This window comes from Hippocampus guttulatus, chromosome 6 (assembly GCF_054856545.1).
Source record: "Hippocampus guttulatus isolate MCC_2025c chromosome 6, RoL_Hgut_1.0, whole genome shotgun sequence".
NCBI classification, from domain to species: domain Eukaryota; kingdom Metazoa; phylum Chordata; class Actinopteri; order Syngnathiformes; family Syngnathidae; genus Hippocampus; species Hippocampus guttulatus.
In genome coordinates this window covers 3937196-3955766 of record NC_141266.1, presented here as the reverse complement: position 1 = coordinate 3955766, position 18571 = coordinate 3937196, and the positions used below count along the sequence as shown (strand labels likewise).

At 41.4% G+C, this 18571-nt stretch overlaps 1 long non-coding RNA gene across 1 annotated transcript; it reads right to left on the bottom strand.

Moving 5' to 3' along the window:
- Window positions 1-6107: 6107 nt before the first annotated feature.
- Window positions 6108-13771, bottom strand: LOC147203325 (uncharacterized). Its single transcript, XR_015101191.1, has 3 exons — window positions 13511-13771; window positions 7699-7786; window positions 6108-7022 (listed from the first exon to the last, which is right to left on the bottom strand). It is a non-coding gene; the product is annotated as an uncharacterized LOC147203325 (long non-coding RNA).
- Window positions 13772-18571: the final 4800 nt, after the last annotated feature.

Below are 18571 nucleotides of genomic sequence, written 5' to 3'. Positions count from 1 at the left end.
TGAATGGTGGCCACCTTCACCTCTGTCCTTAACCTATGCTTTGGTAGGTTAGTTCCTGGCCAGCGCAATAATCTTTTGGAGTGGAAGAAGCTCATATGTAAGGACTTGGGTTTTGGAACTAGATGACATGGTTCAAGTCTCATTGTGGACGAAATGTAAAAATGTCAACTTCTTGTTGGAGAGATCCTTATTTCTTTCTGGGTGCCTTTGAGCAAGACACAATTTCCCACGAAAGAGGGGAAGCACTACTTGGTTGCCACTTCTATTCTGACTTGCTTGACTATATGCACGTAATTTTTTTCAATGTGTTTTGTGCGCAACGGAAAATATGTCAGAGTGTAAATGAAATCCCTTGAGGGATTATAATCAGTTAAAGTAAAATAAAAACATTTTGGGGACGTGGAAGAATCTCCCCAAAAGAGGGCCTTATCCAAATCCAATCCATATTCAACTTGAGCCCAGAACCTTTCACCTGTGAGGTAGACATGTTATTAATGAACATTATTACGTTATAAAATCTAAATCTGTTTGATTTTACTCCATTTGGATATTTGGTGGCAGACTAGTTGTCACATCTGCCTTACAGCTCAGAGGCTGTGAGTTCAAACCAGGGCTCCAGCCTTTCTGTGTGGAGATTGCGTATCCTTCCTGTGCCTGCATGGGTTATCTCCAGGTACTTTGGTTTCCTCATGCATCACAAAAACTTGCAAGGTAGGGTAATTGAAGACTCTAAGTTGTCCATCAGTGTGAACGCGAGTGTGAATTGTTTGTCTGTTTGTGCCCCGTGATTGGCTGGTGATCTGTTCAGGGTGTACCCCGCATTTTGCCCAGACAGCTGGGATAGACTCCAGCATACCTTTGTGAGGGTAAGTGAAAAGAATGGATGCATATGATCGGTGAAACACAGTATTGTTTGCTTTGTTTTTCAGTCTCCAGCTGTGCATTCCATCACAGGTCGCACCTGTCTCAAATCTGGCCTCGTTACCTGTCTGCTTTAAAAGCCAGGCCACACCGACAAGTGACTGTCAGATTAATAGCCTTGCTCATGAGTCTGTCTCCAAGTGTTTCATTTTCTAGATGTTCTTGACATTTTGCCTCATAAATTCTCACAATGTTTTTTCCTCAGTATCATTCCATGTAAATAGTTGTTGTTGTATTTAACTTTGTTTTCGCGCATATTGGATTTCCTAGTCCTTTGAGTTTGACAAGCGATTTATGTTTTTCTCATTCCTTGCCTTTTGCAAACTATTTTGGTTTTTCGCTTTTTACATTTTTTTTGTTACCAGAGTCCTTTGTTGTACTTTCTCACTCTCACATTCTTTATAATTTTTATTGATTTATTTGTCAAATCTCTTGTCTGGGCCTATGTTTGTTCAATCCAATTCTGTCCAAGTCATTCCGGACATCTGACAGATTTGTATAATTTGGCAGATGATTACATTTGTAATTACAGTTTACAGGATTTTAATTATCACCATAAAAACTCACCACAAACTCCTGAAAGAGTGAAAAGGCAAACAATATAGTGGAGCGTTTACTTAGTTGATGAAACAATGACAAGTGGTGGATGATAAACTCTGTAGTGTGAAAACTATCATTTAATGTCACCCTGCCACCCCCCCCCCCCAAAAAAAAAGCAACCAACTGCTGTTTCTCTCACCCTTCATTTCTCAGACATGCGTGAGCAATTCTCTTTCTTCTTCCACTGACCACACCCCCCTGACACACTCAACCTAATCACAAATCAGATGTTAAAGTTGAATAAATAACATAACATATATATATATATACCGTATTTTCACGACTATAAGGCGCCATTAAAAGTCTAAAATTTTCTCCAAAATGGACAGGACGCCTTATGATGCGGAGCGTCTTGTCTATGTGCTGAGTTCCAAAACCTGACTGACAGCCGACACGCTGTTTATATAGAGAAAAGGCGGAAGTGACTGTGGACAGGCATGCGGCAAAGAAGTCGGCCAATCAGTGAAGGGTGGGCGTGTATATATACATATATGGAGAGAAAGAGAGCGAAAAGGCAGACGTGAGTGACAGGCATGCGGGGAAGCAGTCCGCCAATGAGTGAAGGGTGGGCGTGTAAGTGGACGCTAAAGGTACGCTACAAACAGGTACCAACACCTGTATAGAGTGTGGCTATGTGCATTGTTGCAAAACAACTTCGGTTTTGGTTTCTAAGAACCCCCGAAAATAAATTCTACAAAGAGACACGCCTACGAAGCTCAGTTCAAACTTCAAGCCATCGGTTATGCTTTTGGCATGCGTGCCCATCTCACAGCAGCGGTGAAAAACCAAGTCAAGCAAATGAACTCTGAGCTTGCCGTTATTCCCGGAGCCTTGACTAAAGAACTCCAACCGCTGGACATCGGCATCAACCGGGCGTTCAAAGTAAAGTTGCGAACGGCATGGGAACAATGAATGATCGATGGCAAACACAACTTTACAAAGAGTGAGAGGCAGCGCCGGGCGAGTTACGCTACAATTTGCGAATGGATTGTGGCTGCTTGGACGAGCGTGTCTGCTTGCACTGTTGTTCGAGTTTTTGGCAAAGCCGGCATCATTTCTGTGGAGCCACATGGCAATGAGAGTGACTGACAACGAGAGGGAACACGGCGTTTTTGATGGATTACCGGTACTTGCACAATTGTTCAATTCTGATACAGAGGATGAGGACTTTGATGGATTTCTGGGTGATGATTGATCGAAAAACGTGAGTACATTGTACGATGGCTAAATAAAATACAAAGGAACTCAGTTTTCCGTTGCCTTTTTAAAAACGTGTTTTTAGCTTGTATCTGTATGTCTTGGCATGCTACAAGCTAACGTGTTTTTAGCGTGCGCGCATGCATGCCGTATGTTTAAGCTGGCGTATGTTTTACCACTTTAAAATTGCGCCCAATAATACAGTGCGTTTTGTCTATGTGTAAAATACAGAAATAGCACCCATTAATGAGACTGCGCCCAACCATACGGTGCGTCGAATGGTCGTGAAAATACGGTATATATATATATATATATATATATGCAACAGAATATATATATATATATATATATATATATATATATATATATATATATACTGTATATTCTGTTGCTAGTTTTTGACCAGTAAAAAAAAAAAAAGATACACAAACATAATAAAATCTACTACTACTACTACTACTACTATTACTTTGTAATTGGATGGTTGAGGGCATGGAGGCAGAAGTTCCGTCTGTCTGCACAAAGGCTTTATTCTCGAAACAAAGCTAAAAATAGATTCGTTTTCAGGCTCACATATACACTATGGCAGCACAGAACCACCCTGGAGTGAGGGTGTGTGGAGGTTGTGTTTGCTGTAATATCTTATTTCTCAAATCCGATCAATGTCATTGATGGACCACACAAATTATGACTTACAGTTGATCAGTGATTTTGCATAAAATGCTAAATATTCCGGTTGATCAGATTGGTTTTAAAGCTAGTGGTAACCACTTGCACCACTGTGCGAAAAGAGTATAAAAGGAACTGTCCAGGGAAGATGGCTCATTTTTCATTTAAATACTCTATGTCAGTGGTGCCCAAACCTTTTTGAAATTTTTATTTTTTAAATACTTTTCGTGAAAATTAGACTGATAGGATGATTAGGGTGCAGTGCACATTAACACAAAAAATATATTACTAACATGCACAAAGACACACAAATGGTTGTTTGTTTTTTTTCTCCTCTACACCCCTCGCGATCATCTTGGGACCAGTCTGCGAGCTCCCAGTCGATCGTGATTGACGTAATGGGCACCCCTGCTCAATGTATTTCTGATCAGTAATATAATATTGATTTGTATTTCCAATTTGATGGATTTGTTTTGGAAAAATCGGTAAAAACTAACAACTCTCAAACCACTATTTCTGCTCAGCGATATAGCCATATCCCCCCACATGGTGCCATGTCTTGATGAGGGTCAGTGGAGAAATCAGACACAGTTTGTCTATTCAAAATCATTGTACATACACTGTCAACAATGTCACTTGACTGAGGATGGACCCCTTAGCTGGAGGTCCAGTGCCCCGAATTTTTCAGTCCATCCATCCATCCATCCATCCATCCATCCATTTTCTGCACTGCATTTCTTCACTAGGGTCATGGGTGTGCTTGATTTTTCAAAGTCCGACTTTGAAATTTTGCCAAGCCAATCTCCAGGGGGGTGTTGTGCAGCTGCCTATCCAATATTGATGCAAGCGGCCACTTCAGCGAGTGCATGCTGCACCGTGACATAGAGCTCCAATTTCTGGCAGGAGAGAAGCCAGTGTTCACCCCAGTAACTTCGGCTGCATAAGCGGCGTTCACCTGACTGCTTTCCGTATTTTGGAGCTCCATGTCTGGCCGGTATCAAGACAATTTTGTTACTTTCACCTCGGTAGCCAAACGCTGAGTGGCGAAGGTTCTCAAGTGTGTGCACCAGTAGCAAATGTTTTTTTTTTCCATCAGTGTTCATTCAAGGTTGCAACTGGTTGTCGTCCGCTAACAATTGTAATGGTGTCAAACAGTTTTCTTGTCCAAAATATATTTTTAAATCTGTTCAAAATTTGATGGCAGCAAGAAAAACAGTTTGCGACCATTAATCTTTTCAGGGACAGCGGTTCCTACAGTAGACAGCTTATCATGTTATCAGGTCCGAGGGTGCATGACAGGGTTCAAACAGTTTGGCAATGTCTGGTGAATGTCTTTGCAACTCATTGCCACCGTTTGCAATATTGAACGAATGCTGGTTAAAAAACAAAAACAACAACAACAACAACAACAAAAATGCTACATGAGCACACACATGGAAACCTTCACGAGTGAGATATGGACTGAACTGCGCACTTGCTAGATGCAGTGGTGTTAGCCAGTTAGCTATGGAAGCTGGCTGCCTGCCTATAGAGTTAAAAACAAACAAACATAAACATCACTAACTGTCTTAAAACTACGATGAATCGTCACCGACGTTGGTATGCACATCCCTACTATTGTCCACTTCAACCTGTAAAAGTATAAAGAATGATTGGCACAATATTTTCAGTTTTGTGGAGTTGATAATGTCTTTTCCTCAAAGAAGCTCAGATTAATTGTCAATAAAATCCAAAATATTGTGCTGATTTTTTTCCAAAGGTTGAAGTACACACAAGGAGAGCTGTGCATCAGGATTTTGTTGATTGGTCGCCGTTTTCAAAAATGGGTGACAATAAACCATGACAAAGAAAGCCAATAAACAATATTGCAATGCTTGTCTCCTTGCTTCAATGACGTAGTCAGGCTGATATGTGAAAAATCAGTGCTCACCCATCAATAATAAATGTAATTAAGATGTGTTTAAGAAAAAAACCACATTAAATTCAATGTTCAGCCCAACAAACGATCCCTTTTACAAAGGAAACAATGTCTCATGTAGAAATGTTTATCTATTTTACAGAATGAATTTTATGTGGCAATTTTCATCCATCCATCCATTTTCCAATCCGCTTTGTCCTCATGAGGGTCGTGGGCGTGCTGGAGCCTATCCCAGCCATCTTGGGCAGTAGGCGGGGCACACCCCGAACTGGTTGCCAGCCAATCACAGAGTATAAATTCACAAACAACCTTTCACACACACACAATCACATCTAGGGACTATTTGCGGACCGTGCATATTGTTTTTTTTCTTTTTGTTTTATTTTGAATGTGGGACGAAAGCGGAGTACCTGGAGAAAAGGCTGGAGCTGGAATCATATCCTGCACCTCTGCACTGTGAGGCAGATGTGCTAACCAGTCAGTCACCATGGCACCCAGCAGTTTTCACAGCTTAAAAAAAACAAAAAAACAACAACTTTCGATTGAATCTTTTTTTTTTCTAGCTGTACTGCCCATACCATGGTTGTCACAAGGCTTTTTTCAAGCATGGGAATGGCAAAAAGAAATCCCAAAATCCCAGGAGAACTGAACACCACACACAATGCACCAAGAGGAGCGGTTCTTTTCTCTCGCGGTGAAAAAGAGGGGCTGGACACAGGAATACATTGGGGCAGACACACGCCCACACACTCACACCCCCCCCCCCCCCCCCAACCCTGTCCCCCAAACACAAACACAGCAACCATAGAAGCGCATCACGGTAGTACTTGGAAGGAATGTTTGTTTTGGACAGACATTCCTACAAAGAGTTTCAGCTTTTTTGAAAAGCAAGGTAAAACAGAACTTCAATCCCTCAACCTCTGATATATAAATATATATTTTTAAATATGACACGGCTCTCCCAAGTTTATTCAATCACTTAGAGCCTAAATATGTTCTGTTGTTGATGAATCATTTATTTTGCAAATCAATTGTCTTCTGTTTTGTGCTCTTTTGTTTATGTCCGGATGGATGCCAGTAACACAAATCAGATGTACCGAAAGGTACAATAATGTAACCTAAACCTTTGACAATATACCACGCTGAGCCTTGTTTCCCTTGAAAGAACAGTAATCTCCATTTAGGAGTGACTTTTCAAAGAGGTCCAGTTGTAATCCAGCGTTTGAAGGCGTAGGAAACAGATTTTAGGACCCACATTTGACAAGTTCTCAGGGGAGGACATGCAAGAATTCCATTTGACCCCGAGGGATTATGTCGATAGGGTATTATGGGTTGATACAGGAAACAAACAAAAAAAAAACCCGACAACCTTGCTGACTTTGTGAGAAAAAAAAATAGAAAGTGAAGTGGTTCTATAGTGTTTTTTTTTTTTTTAGCTGGAGACTAGACAGATGTAGCAATGGGCAAACACACTATACCCTCGATAGAGTGATGATATGAAATGCACTCCTTGGCGGTGACATCAGCCGCAATGGCATTTCACCTGACTTCAATGCATCCCGTGTTATTGCAGCAGCGGACAAGGCTCAGTCCTTGCATCTATACTGCATTAGTCGTTGCCATGGTAAATGTCCTCCATGCCGGCGGTTCAAGAGAGGCGATATTCTCCTCGACGGCTCCTGGCAGCACAGGAAACTGTGGGTCTCAGGGACAGAAGCTGTAAACCAGTAAAATACAATTTGTAAATCCAAGTTACGTGCAAACACCAATAAAAATCCAACCTCGATGAGTTTTCTTTCCTTTTCCATCATCTGTCGAGAGCACTTTGCAGATGGTTATGTCAAATATGTTTCATGTACCAATGTTTATTCGTAGTCAGGGCCTGCAAAGGAGAGGCTTTACACTGTATTTCTATGACCATGAAATTGTGAGAATGCAGCAGGCCCACTAAACTGTACCAAATATCCCTCTTATATTTCAGTACACTGTCTTGTTCATGTCCACATGGAGTGATGACGTTGAGGGGTTTAACGCCTTTAAAAGTCATTCATCTGACGGATTATGGTCAACGGATGCCCATTACAGTCATTCACAGCTGCATTTTAGGGCCATTTTCATCACTTCCACAGCACACACCCTACTGAGGACTCCTTTATTGTTGCCATTGCTATGACGTCATCTCGCGTTGCACAAAACAGAATCCCACGGATTGAAGGGACGTTGGGCACTTTTTACGCAGGTCAAAAAGAAGTGGTTCAGTTTAGACAGTGATAAAGCGCAATAATGTACAGAATTTAAGTTTCCTTCATTCGGTATACACAGATGAATGAATGAATTAACTGATACCTAAAATTGCATCTTAAAAATCATTTCAATGTGATAATTTTACTTACATTTTCCAGCGCCGACTTGCTCCCTAATGTAGGACAGTATCATACACACTCAGAGATGCTTCATTTGGGACCAAATGAGACTAAATTCCTGAAATCCAATAAAAAACAGTGAGGGTAATGTTTAGTTTTGATATTAATCATTAAATCTTTATTGTGTTTATTCAACAATGTTTTTTTTAAATTCCAAAATGGAAAATTCAGCCATCACTCTGCTGTGTGTATCATGTTTATTGTTATGGTTGTAGTTTGTTGTGTAGATTTGCATGTAATTGGCATAAATGTGACTCTGATATTAGAATATTTTACTCATGAAGAAATGTATCCCTGCAAACACAGAGAAAGGCTGAACCATTGTTATGAAATTAAAAATTAAGACATGGCAAGCTCGGTCAAATTCAAGCAATAAAACTGACGTAAAATACCGCGCATTCCATTTATCTCAAATCATCACTCTGCAGCATAAATCAACGTGCACGGCTGGCTGTAGCTCACCTTCAGTTCATTCAATTTAGAATGGATTTTTTTTCTCCAAATACTGAGACGGACACGGGGGCTTATATCAATGTTGCTTCAACTTAAGTCTCGTGAGTAAATCAAGTGCAAGTTTCTATTCACCTATAGGATGGGCTGGACCGAGAAGGTATTGAGACCCTCCCTCTTCCCTGCTAAATCTGCTTCTGACACATCAAGCTTGTGGAGCCTTTTCTTGTACAAAATATATTTGGAATTGTCCTTTAAACTTGCTCCAAAGCAGCTTATAGGCAACAATATCGAATTGGCCCACAGACGACCCCTAGCATGACTGATCCTCATAGTGTGTGTGTGTGTGTGTGTGTGTGTGTGTGTGTGTGTGTGTGCGCGCGCGTGCTGTGGCTCATGAGAGAGGAGAATGCATGACAGAGAAAAAAAGAATGTAAAATAGACACAAGACAAAGAGTATTGTGGAAGCTAAACCCATTTAAAAAACACATGCGCATGCACGTGTGCGTGCACACACACACGCACACGGGTGCGCGCACACACACACACACGCGCGCGCACACATACGCGCGCACACACTTATGCGCGCGTGCACGCACGCTGACAAGAACACTTTTTTGTTTACATAGGCATTGGACATGAATAGCAGCCGAAAGCTTGGGCCTCAATGAGAGCTAACGGGGTTGAATGGGACTGATAGATTCAATGGTGAAGAGAGGAGCCCTCTTTTCAATGTTAAAAGGCCATTTAGGTTAATCCAATGTCTGTGGTCATTGACTATAAAATGGCACGCTGTCGTCCAAGCAAAATATTGCAGCACAAATAAGAGGATGACAGAAAACCTGGCTTGTTTATGTTCTACAAAATAAGAATAAACAACGTGTGAATGTAACACAATTAAAGCAGTCGCATACACATTCTACACAAAATACTTTGGTACCGAGACTACTTCAAATTGGCAGTGTATATCCAGCATTTTCGTCCATGAAGAATAAAACTCCTAAGCCCCAAAAATATGGCAAAGCTAAATTTGAAAGAAAAACCCAAGATTTCATGTGCAGTATTAACCAGGTTGACATTTAACCTCCTCTCTGCTAAAACTAGTTAAACAAGGGAAAAAATGGGAGCAATTTCAGCAGTGTAAGAAAATAATATAAAAGCAAGGCCTTTCAAGCAAAGTAAAATAAAGTTGATTCAGTTGACTTATGCTGACCCGTTAGGTCAGCTGATGTGCATACACCGACGTGTTATAAAGTCAAGAAATTGCCCTTACAAAGACATGACAGTACATTTATTCTTATTTGAAATAACAATTATGCCGCATAATAATAAATCTAAAAGCTTTTGATTCATCTGATGTGTTGTTAATTTAGTGCTCTTTAATCGTCTGATCAAAGGCATGATGATGTATTTTTCATCAGGAGTCTCATCAATACGAGACGCTTGCTTTTAAAATATCCATATAGATGTACTCACATGATCCAACGGTGAAGGGATTTTTTTTAATCAGTTTTGTATTTTGGTTTTTTTTTTAAAGAAATAAAAGCAAGCTTGCATTTTTAATAATATTCGAAAGTTGCTTGCACACTTTTCATAGATGATGTTGTGCATTAAACTGAATTTTGGAGTTTCATTGAAAGCATGGCTCAAGCCCACCGGGCTAATTATTTGGAGGACACTGATTATAATAATCAATTTAATTAATGACTATATACTATCTTCAAACCTAATTTGTGGAATTTTAAATTATGAAATTATATATATATATATATATATATATATATGCACACACACACACTAAGGCAATAAGCGTCGTAGATTTTGTTTGTAACTCACATGTTTCATCCACTAATAATCTTCAGAATCATTTTTTCTTTCCAGACAAAATTAAAAATGAAACACTATGCAATGATTCTAAATGATTGTGGTGCTGTTTTCCCCCCCACTGTAATGGTTCTTTTATTTAGCTGTGCAGTATATTTTCACCTGCACTGTAGCATGTGTTTGCAAATACACTCCTCCGCACTGCTCCGTCTCGACAGCTACGTCACTCAGACACGCAATTTAGCCTGTCTCGCTTATGGTTTTACATTGCCTCGAGAATTAAAAATTGCAGCACTTTAAAAATGCTGACATGTGCACTGCCAACACTTAAAAACATTTTTTTATTTTACACATACACAAATCTCTTAAAATGATAAGACAATGAATTCATAGTCTTTAATTCCTGTAGTTTTATTTAGTTGTTGCTTGGAATTTCAAGATTCCGCTCAGATTTTTATTTTTTAAAAAGTAAAGGTGATTTTGCATTTCTTTCTCTGATTAAAAATGTTAATCCAATTTGGCTTCATAACGCGCGCACTATACACTCGCACCATTGAACATTAAATATGTAATATGTGCTTAAAATATGGCGCTTGATTTTGCCTCCATTCATGCTTTAATAAATGGGATTATGCAACGGTTTGGCAGTAATGCAGTGAAACATAAAAAAAATGCTGTATTGTATGAAAATTGGAAGAGACAGAGGTGACAGAAGCTTGTAAACAACGGTTCTGGTTGCCACTTTGACTGTGTGTCTCACACACTGCACTGTTAATCCACTTAAAAAGACAACAGACAACAGGCCGACTGATGTGGGGGCTCCGAGCCTCGCGCAGCGTATTCCAACCATTTTTAAAAATGGAAAAAAAAACCTCATTTTGCATTTTTCCTATAACTGTAAAATGATGACGTTCAGGAAATAAATGCTTAAAATTCTGAAATGCAGAGATTAAAGGGGGAAAAAAAAGGGCCCAGCTGTGGTTTATATAATTTTTCACGGTGCCGTCTCACTTGCGCTTTCTCTCTCCTCAACATTACCTTAACAAAAGCCACACACACACACACACGCACACACACACACACACACACACACACACACACTCTAGCTGTGTGACAGACAGAGAGACAAAATGGCTGAATAGTGATGGAGGGGCGGCGTGTTCTCTTATATGTCGACTAATCAGGCAGCACTAATGTGTCAACACTGCACTCGCACACTCATCAGCGTAAGGACAATGTGACACAGACTAAGAGTAAAACCAACTCCTTATTTATCTCCAGACAATGAATCGGCTTCAAGGTTCATTACCTGCCATAAAAATCAGTCACAAAATATCAGGAAAATGCATTCAAAGAAACAACACCATGTTCAGTTTTAGATTTTCATGCGCGCTGTATTTTCACGTGAACGGTGAGAGCTTTTGAAAAGACATCTCCACAGTGACGGAGAAAGGCTCGCCGTCGGCTTCCTTTTGAAGCTTGCCGCAGCGCCACTGATAGCCTCCATTCAGTGTCATCACCATTCTGCAAAAGTGGCCTGTATCAAACCCTGCTGCATTTGGGTTCAAAAAGAATGCATAAGCCTTAAATGTGCCATCACAGTTGTGTGGATGTGGAACCAAAACAGGCCATTGGTTACATGACAAAAAAATAAATGCATTTAATAAGCTATTTAGTTGTATTGTATTTTTCAGTCGCTAGAGCACGAGCGAAACGGATTGACGTGGGGTGATCAGCAATATCCTTGAGAATAGAAATGCATGAAAAGCAAGGAAAAGAGATGCTGGGCGAGCAAGGCAGAGAAGTGACTATAGAATCCGTCGCTAATCCTATAAGAGTGAGCATGTGTGAGCGTGTGCAGGAAATGTCATGGAATACAAGCTAAAATGAAAGTCTTACTGCATCTGCATTACAGTTATTCCCACTAAAGTGAAAAATGTACTCGCTGAGGCCTGCTACCCGACATATGATCTCTGTGTGGCTCGACGCCTATACACATCAGCACTGTGAGATGCATGAGAAAATATAGCAGTTTTTTTAGCATTTAGTTTCCGGGAAATTTGCATCGAGCAGAAGAAGGTGATTGTTATTTGAGATGGGTCCTACTTGACGTTTTATTAAAAGCTATAATACTGACTTTCCATCCTTCCGACCGAATAATTGAGCATTGACATTTTGGAGCCAGCCAAAAGTGTGAAAACTGTAAGAAATGCGACCTGTTTTTGCTACTGGCCTCCAAATACGTTGGTCATGATGGGCAAGAAAGAGGTCGGAACCCCCTGCCTTCTGTTCTATGACTTAGAATGTATGTGGCAACAAAAACAACAGCTGATTCTGCAGACAGGTGGACAGAAGCTCGCAATTGGCTACTGATGTGTTAACGCGTCACTATGAACCAATCTGGACAGGTTCCATTTGCAAAGCGCAGCACGACTGTTGTAACCTACACCTCCTGTGACACATTCACACTCATGTCAAGAGACAAAGATGAAGTCGGACCTAATGGCAAAAGCTGAAAGGATGTTGACAGAAAGAAATATTGCCACAATGCTTCGCGCAAACAAAAATGACAAAGCAGCCTCTTCTGTCTCGTAAAGCCACCCGCTCAAATCATCTTTCTCCTCCTCCATCTTAGCGCTGGCAGGTCGACAGGGAGACAAAGAGCCGCTGCTGCAGTGTGAAAATATCCTGACGTAGCTTGCTTCTCCTTGGCTCAAGTGAGTGTGTGAATGTGTATGTGTGTGTGTGTGTGTGTCTGTCTGTTTCAGGGTTTTACAGCTCCTTGATGATACCCCCCTGTGTTTACAATAAACAGGTACAGTAGTTAACATTTTCACCGTTGTAAGTTGCTGTAAGTTCCTTTTTCTAAGTACGCATTCCCACTACTTCGATACCTTCTTGCATGTTTTACATTTGCGAGCTCCAAAATGCCAATGTGGAGATATTAGCCAAAATAAGGTGAATTTGGAGCAAATCGGTTCTCGCTACTCAACCCACTTCAGGCAACCCACCCCCACCCACTGCACATCACCCACTCCTCTCCCGTCCTCTCCTCCTCTACTATTCCGACTCTACGACGCCATACGATATGAAAATAATTGTATACACGATAAGAGGTGGTGAGATTAGATCACGTATGGTCTCACAAATCACATGAAGGTCTAAACTGTGTGGCAAATACTATACACGGCTGAATAATGATGCATTTTGCTTCCAAATGGTGCAGGAGACAGATCATCATTGCTCTCACTGTAATATATCGTAGCACATGCACGATCTGGATCCAGCAGTTCGTGAGACATCAGAGACAAAATGGCTACTATGACTTGAGACATTTTTACAAAGTGCTCATCGTGATTTATTTACCCTCCACCTCCATCTGAGCACAACTATAAGGATTGAGTAACTCAATCCATGCTCCAGGCAATGTATTTAATGCTGACAGAAACACAAGAAAATGCAAATACACTAGGTTTGTAACAACTTGCAATGTTGTGTATACTCTCACCTATTTGAGGATGTTTCTTCCGGGATGACCACAATCTGTATGAGATTTTGAATTAATAAAAATATTTCAGATAATCCAGTCCCACCCCGCGAGGTAAGGGTTAAAACGAAAAAGCAAAATGTTTGAAAATAATCGACAAACTAGATATTTCAAAAGTGGCATTTTCGTATGACTAATCGAAAAACGATCATGCTGAAAGTGAAGGAGGTGAAATAGGGAGACGTGCTAGCACATCCCTGGTCAACTTCAAACTTTGGGAACAGGAGCAACAGATGAAGTGGTGGTGCATTGTGGAGAGTATTAAAGTGGGGGACACCCCAAAATCTCTCCCGCTGTGTGTGTATGTGTTTGTTTGCGTGTGTGAGTGTGACAGCAGGGAGCAGCTCAGCGCAGGACGCGGCACGCAGCAAGGGGCCATTAGACATGGTGGAGTGACCCACTTAAAAGGCTAAAACACACATGCACGCACACACGCGCGCACACACACACACACACACACACACACACACACACACACACACACGCACACACACACACACACACCCAAACCATGAAACTTTCTTTTCTTGCAGCCACTGTGCCATGAGAACCAGAAAGCTGTGATTCTTAAGTAACAGGTTTAAAGTGGCCTTAGCCGCATAGTTTTCACAGATTTGGTGGGCAACTGTTGCTACAGGTCAATAAACACAATTGTCCAATCATGTCTTTTCTTGTGATGATGCACATTCTTCTTGATTTTCAGAGAAAAATACTTCTTTTGTACTGGCTTATAGCATTTGTAATAAGAGGGGCCTCTTCTCATGGGAATTTAGTGGTTTTTACACCAAAGTAATTTACCCCCGAAGAAGAAAAATGAGAACGTTTAGGGGGATACATACATGTAAAAACATATAAATGAATCAATTTTTCGATCCGCTCCTCACAAGGGTCGTGGGCATGTTGGAGCCTATCCCAGCTGTCTTCGGGCACTAGGCGGGGGACACCCTGAACCGGTCACAGGACACACAGAGACAAACAACCATCCGCGCTCACACTCACACCTTGGGACAATTATATATATATATGTGTATGGCCGGCTGGATGGGCAAGTGGTTAACGCGCCGACCTCACATTGCAGAGGTACCGGGTTCGATTCCAGCTCCGGCCTCCCTGTGTGGAGTTTGCATGTTCTCCCCGTGCCTGTGTGGGTTTTCTCCGGGTACTCCGGTTTCCTCCCACATTCCAAAAACGTGCATGGCAGGCTGATTGAACACTCTAAAATTGTCCCTAGGTGTGAATGTGAGCGTGGATGGTTGTTCGTCTCTGTGTACCCTGCTATTGGCTGGCAACCGATTCAGGGTGTCCCTCGCCTACTGCCCGAAGACAGCTGGGATAGGCTCCAGCACCCCCCGCGACCCTTGTGAGGATAAGTGGATCGTAAAATCGATGGATGTATGGATAGATTTACCACTGTCGGTAATTTGGGAAAGCTGTGACAGATTGCACATTGGGTGGTACATAATACATTTATTAAGCAATCAAAAACTCATAAAATAATAAGAAAATGAGAAAATGTACACTAAAAACCTAGTTTATTGCGATATATTTATCACCAACGAACCAAAAATGGGAATTTTGAAAGTCGCTAGAGCAAGATTAACATGTACAACTTCAATTACGTACACCATCTATGAGCTGTTACGCAAAGGGTGTTTAGGATGTTGCTTTGAGTTGCATCAGCTCACAATAAAATACAGGTACTGTCGTTGTTGTTGTTGTTGTTTCTTCAACGAAGGCTATCATTTACAATTTTACAGTACAGTATCATTGAGTGGTCCAACTCATGTCCAAATCAGCAAAAAGACAACACAAATATCAGTCGGTCGTCATTCGATTAACCCCAGACGAATAGATAAAATGATTGTAAGATCCTTTATTTTATTAGTACAAAATGCTCAAAATGTTGGTGCATTGTGCAGTTTATTCCTCAGCTCCCAGTTATTAGTGTATTTATTATTCCATCCAGATAAGCCTTTTCATCATTGTAATTATGTCTTCGAATAAGAACATCAGGTTCTCAAGCAACTCCACAACAATGTGGGCTTCCACAATAATTCTTGTGCCACGTCTTTTTTTCCCCCCACTGTGATAATTACTATTTGGCTGCGCCGCTCTACTTCCTCACAGCAGACAGATTGTTGAGTTGGTGAGTTGGCCTGCAGTTCTAAAACTCTCCTCCTTTCATTATTCTTATCTGCCCATATCTCCCTCGCCTTCCCCCACCACACACACACACACACACACACACACACACACACACACACGCACATGCACACGCACGCTCGCACACACACGCTCACACACATTTATGCATACACTGCCAGAGGGATTTGCAGCAGCAAGGCGGCAAGCGAATGTGTGTAGGTGTGTGTGTGTGTGGTGTACGCTCACAGCAGGGAGTTGCCAATTACAGCAGTGATTAAAACCCAGCAGTGTGGAAAGAGAGGCTGGGAGAATGGGAGCGAGAGGCTGGTGGAAAGAACAAGGAGCAAAACATATGTACTGACAGATAGAGATACAATGCAACGTGTTTCTCCACATGCAGCCTTCTCCATAATAGCGACAGAATAGCGGTTGTTATGATATTTGTGGACAGCCTGGGGAAAACATGTCAGGAAATGGGTTTTGGCAATTTTGGGTGTGAAGCCTGAGGGCAATCTGTGCAAATGTGAGTGCACTTTTGTCAAAAAAGGCCATCATCATTATAGAATGTAGCATCATACCCATAATGATACCCAAAGTGCATTTCCTCCGTGAGTAAATAAAAGGCTGACAAAGTTTTGTGACAAAATGCGATGCTTTGTGTTGTTTTGCACAGAGTCTGACCAATAAAAAATATGTGTAATTAGCCTCACTGGCATTGACTTTATTAAGAGACAGAAATGACTTTTTAGCATTCGTTAACTTGGTTTATGAAATGCTTGTTCCTCCTAGAAATAATCCACAAAGTTTCTGTTGCCTCATTTAAGTTCCACCTATCTTTTAATCTGGTCAATAACGTCTGAACTGTGGCAGCTTCAGGATGTGCTCTTGTTGATGGTTTACTGCTGGGGTGCCCAATACGTCGATCGCGACTGTTAGCTTGTGGACTGGTCCCAAGCCAATCGCTTGGGGTACAGAGGGGAAACACCCCCAAAACAAAACATTTGTGTGTCTGTGTGCATTATATTAATGTGATATATTTTTGGGTCTGTGCACACTGCACCCTTAGCATCCTATCAGTCGAACTTTCACAACAAGTATGAAAAAAAAAAATCATAATAAAAAAGCAGGTCACCTTGAACCTACGGTGGCACGTGACCTGCATCACCGGAGGTTGTTAGCGGTCAGCAGTCTGCAATTGCAGCTTGCAATCATAGCTGTTGTGCTATATCTTTTATTGTTGTTATTATTCAAATTCAGAGTTTGTTTCATGTACAATTCACCAAGGGCACTGGCAAAGAATCTGGAGGGCCGAGAGACACATTTAAAAACGGTACACGTGAGCTACGATTGTTAACACTCTGCAAAAGTGTGTTCTATGCCTCCACGTCAGGTCTCGACGAAGGTAGGCAGTGGCTTCCTTTTCACAAACCCACAAACTCTTATGTCTCCTTTCTTGTTTCTGTTTTGTTTATCTTAGGGGCCGTTATGGCTGTTACTCATCATGGCATGCGTGTAAGTGCGTGAGGTAACGGGTCAATCGCGGGAGGTTGGTCGATCGAAAAATAGACCTTTGGTCAAAAAAGATTGGGCACCCCTGGATAGTGGCTTGTAGCAAAAACAGCATCTTGATCATTGCCGCAGCAACCCAGAAGCACTCATTTTGGTCGTCTACAATCAGGGGTGCACATAGTACAGGTGCGCATTCACACTACAAATGTAAAAGCGTACCAGATTCAAGCCTGTTACTTTACATTTGTGCACCAAGCATTCTGCATGCAAAATACTTCGCCTTTCACCTTTGTCAAGGGTGTAACCGAAAGGCAAAAGTTATTAAACCTGCCAACGCAGCCTGTATTCTTTACATTACTGCATAACACTGTCACACTTGACTTTAGTGCACATTCGTTGTGGGATTTGTCGTCAGCTCCACGATCTGTCTCTTTGAGTGTCCTTCATCCGGACTGATTTTATGTGGCGTGCGGTATGTTAATTGTGTTATTTCCACTTACAGGTCAAGGCCGACTGGTGCTGGTTCCTTGTATGTGCAATATGTTCTGATTCCACAGGACAACATTTCTTTGACACTAACCGATAAAAAAAATAAATAAATAATTATGTGAAATGGTTTTATCTTGGCATGATGACATTTAAATAATTGGAATTTGCGCTCCCTTGTGGAGTCGCCATCTGTAGAAGAAATTGTCTGTGTGTGTGTTGTCTTTGTTCGGGAATGTTGTGAAAAGGATGTATTTTTTGGAAGCATGGCGAGGAAGAGGTCCAAAGTCTCAGGTATGCAGCAATTTTGAGTGAAAAGTAAGGGAGAGGAGGATATATGAGCAAATGATGCAGGTATAAGACAGCCTTATTCTTAATGTCTGTAGTATGCTCTTATGGGTGAGGAGGTTTACAACTCTGTGTGTGAGGGTCTGGGGGGTTGGCGGGTGGTAGAGGCCGAGAGGGGTAGTTGGTGGGAGGGATGGCAATACAGTATGAATAACTTCACACTCCTCTGAGCCTCAGCACACAGGCACAGACATGAAAGGTGAATGTGATACAAGATGGTGATGCGGTGTAATTATGAAAAAGAAGAGGCAGAGAAGATCCCCTACGAAAGCCCTTTTCTCACTGCTCATTCATTGTGTATGTGCTGAGTGGCGGGCACCACAGAATAGAGTCTTGGTGGGCGACGAGGCAGAATTAGGAGGATTACAAAATGGAAAGGAATTTAAAAATGCTTTATTCTAGACAAGTGACGCGGTGACATCAGACAAGCAATTTCAATAGGTGAGGAGCAGGCAGGGTGGTTTAGTGCTATTTTGCTGGCCTTTGACAGGTGGAAAATTAAAGGAAAATTAAACATGAGGAAAATTAAAGCTG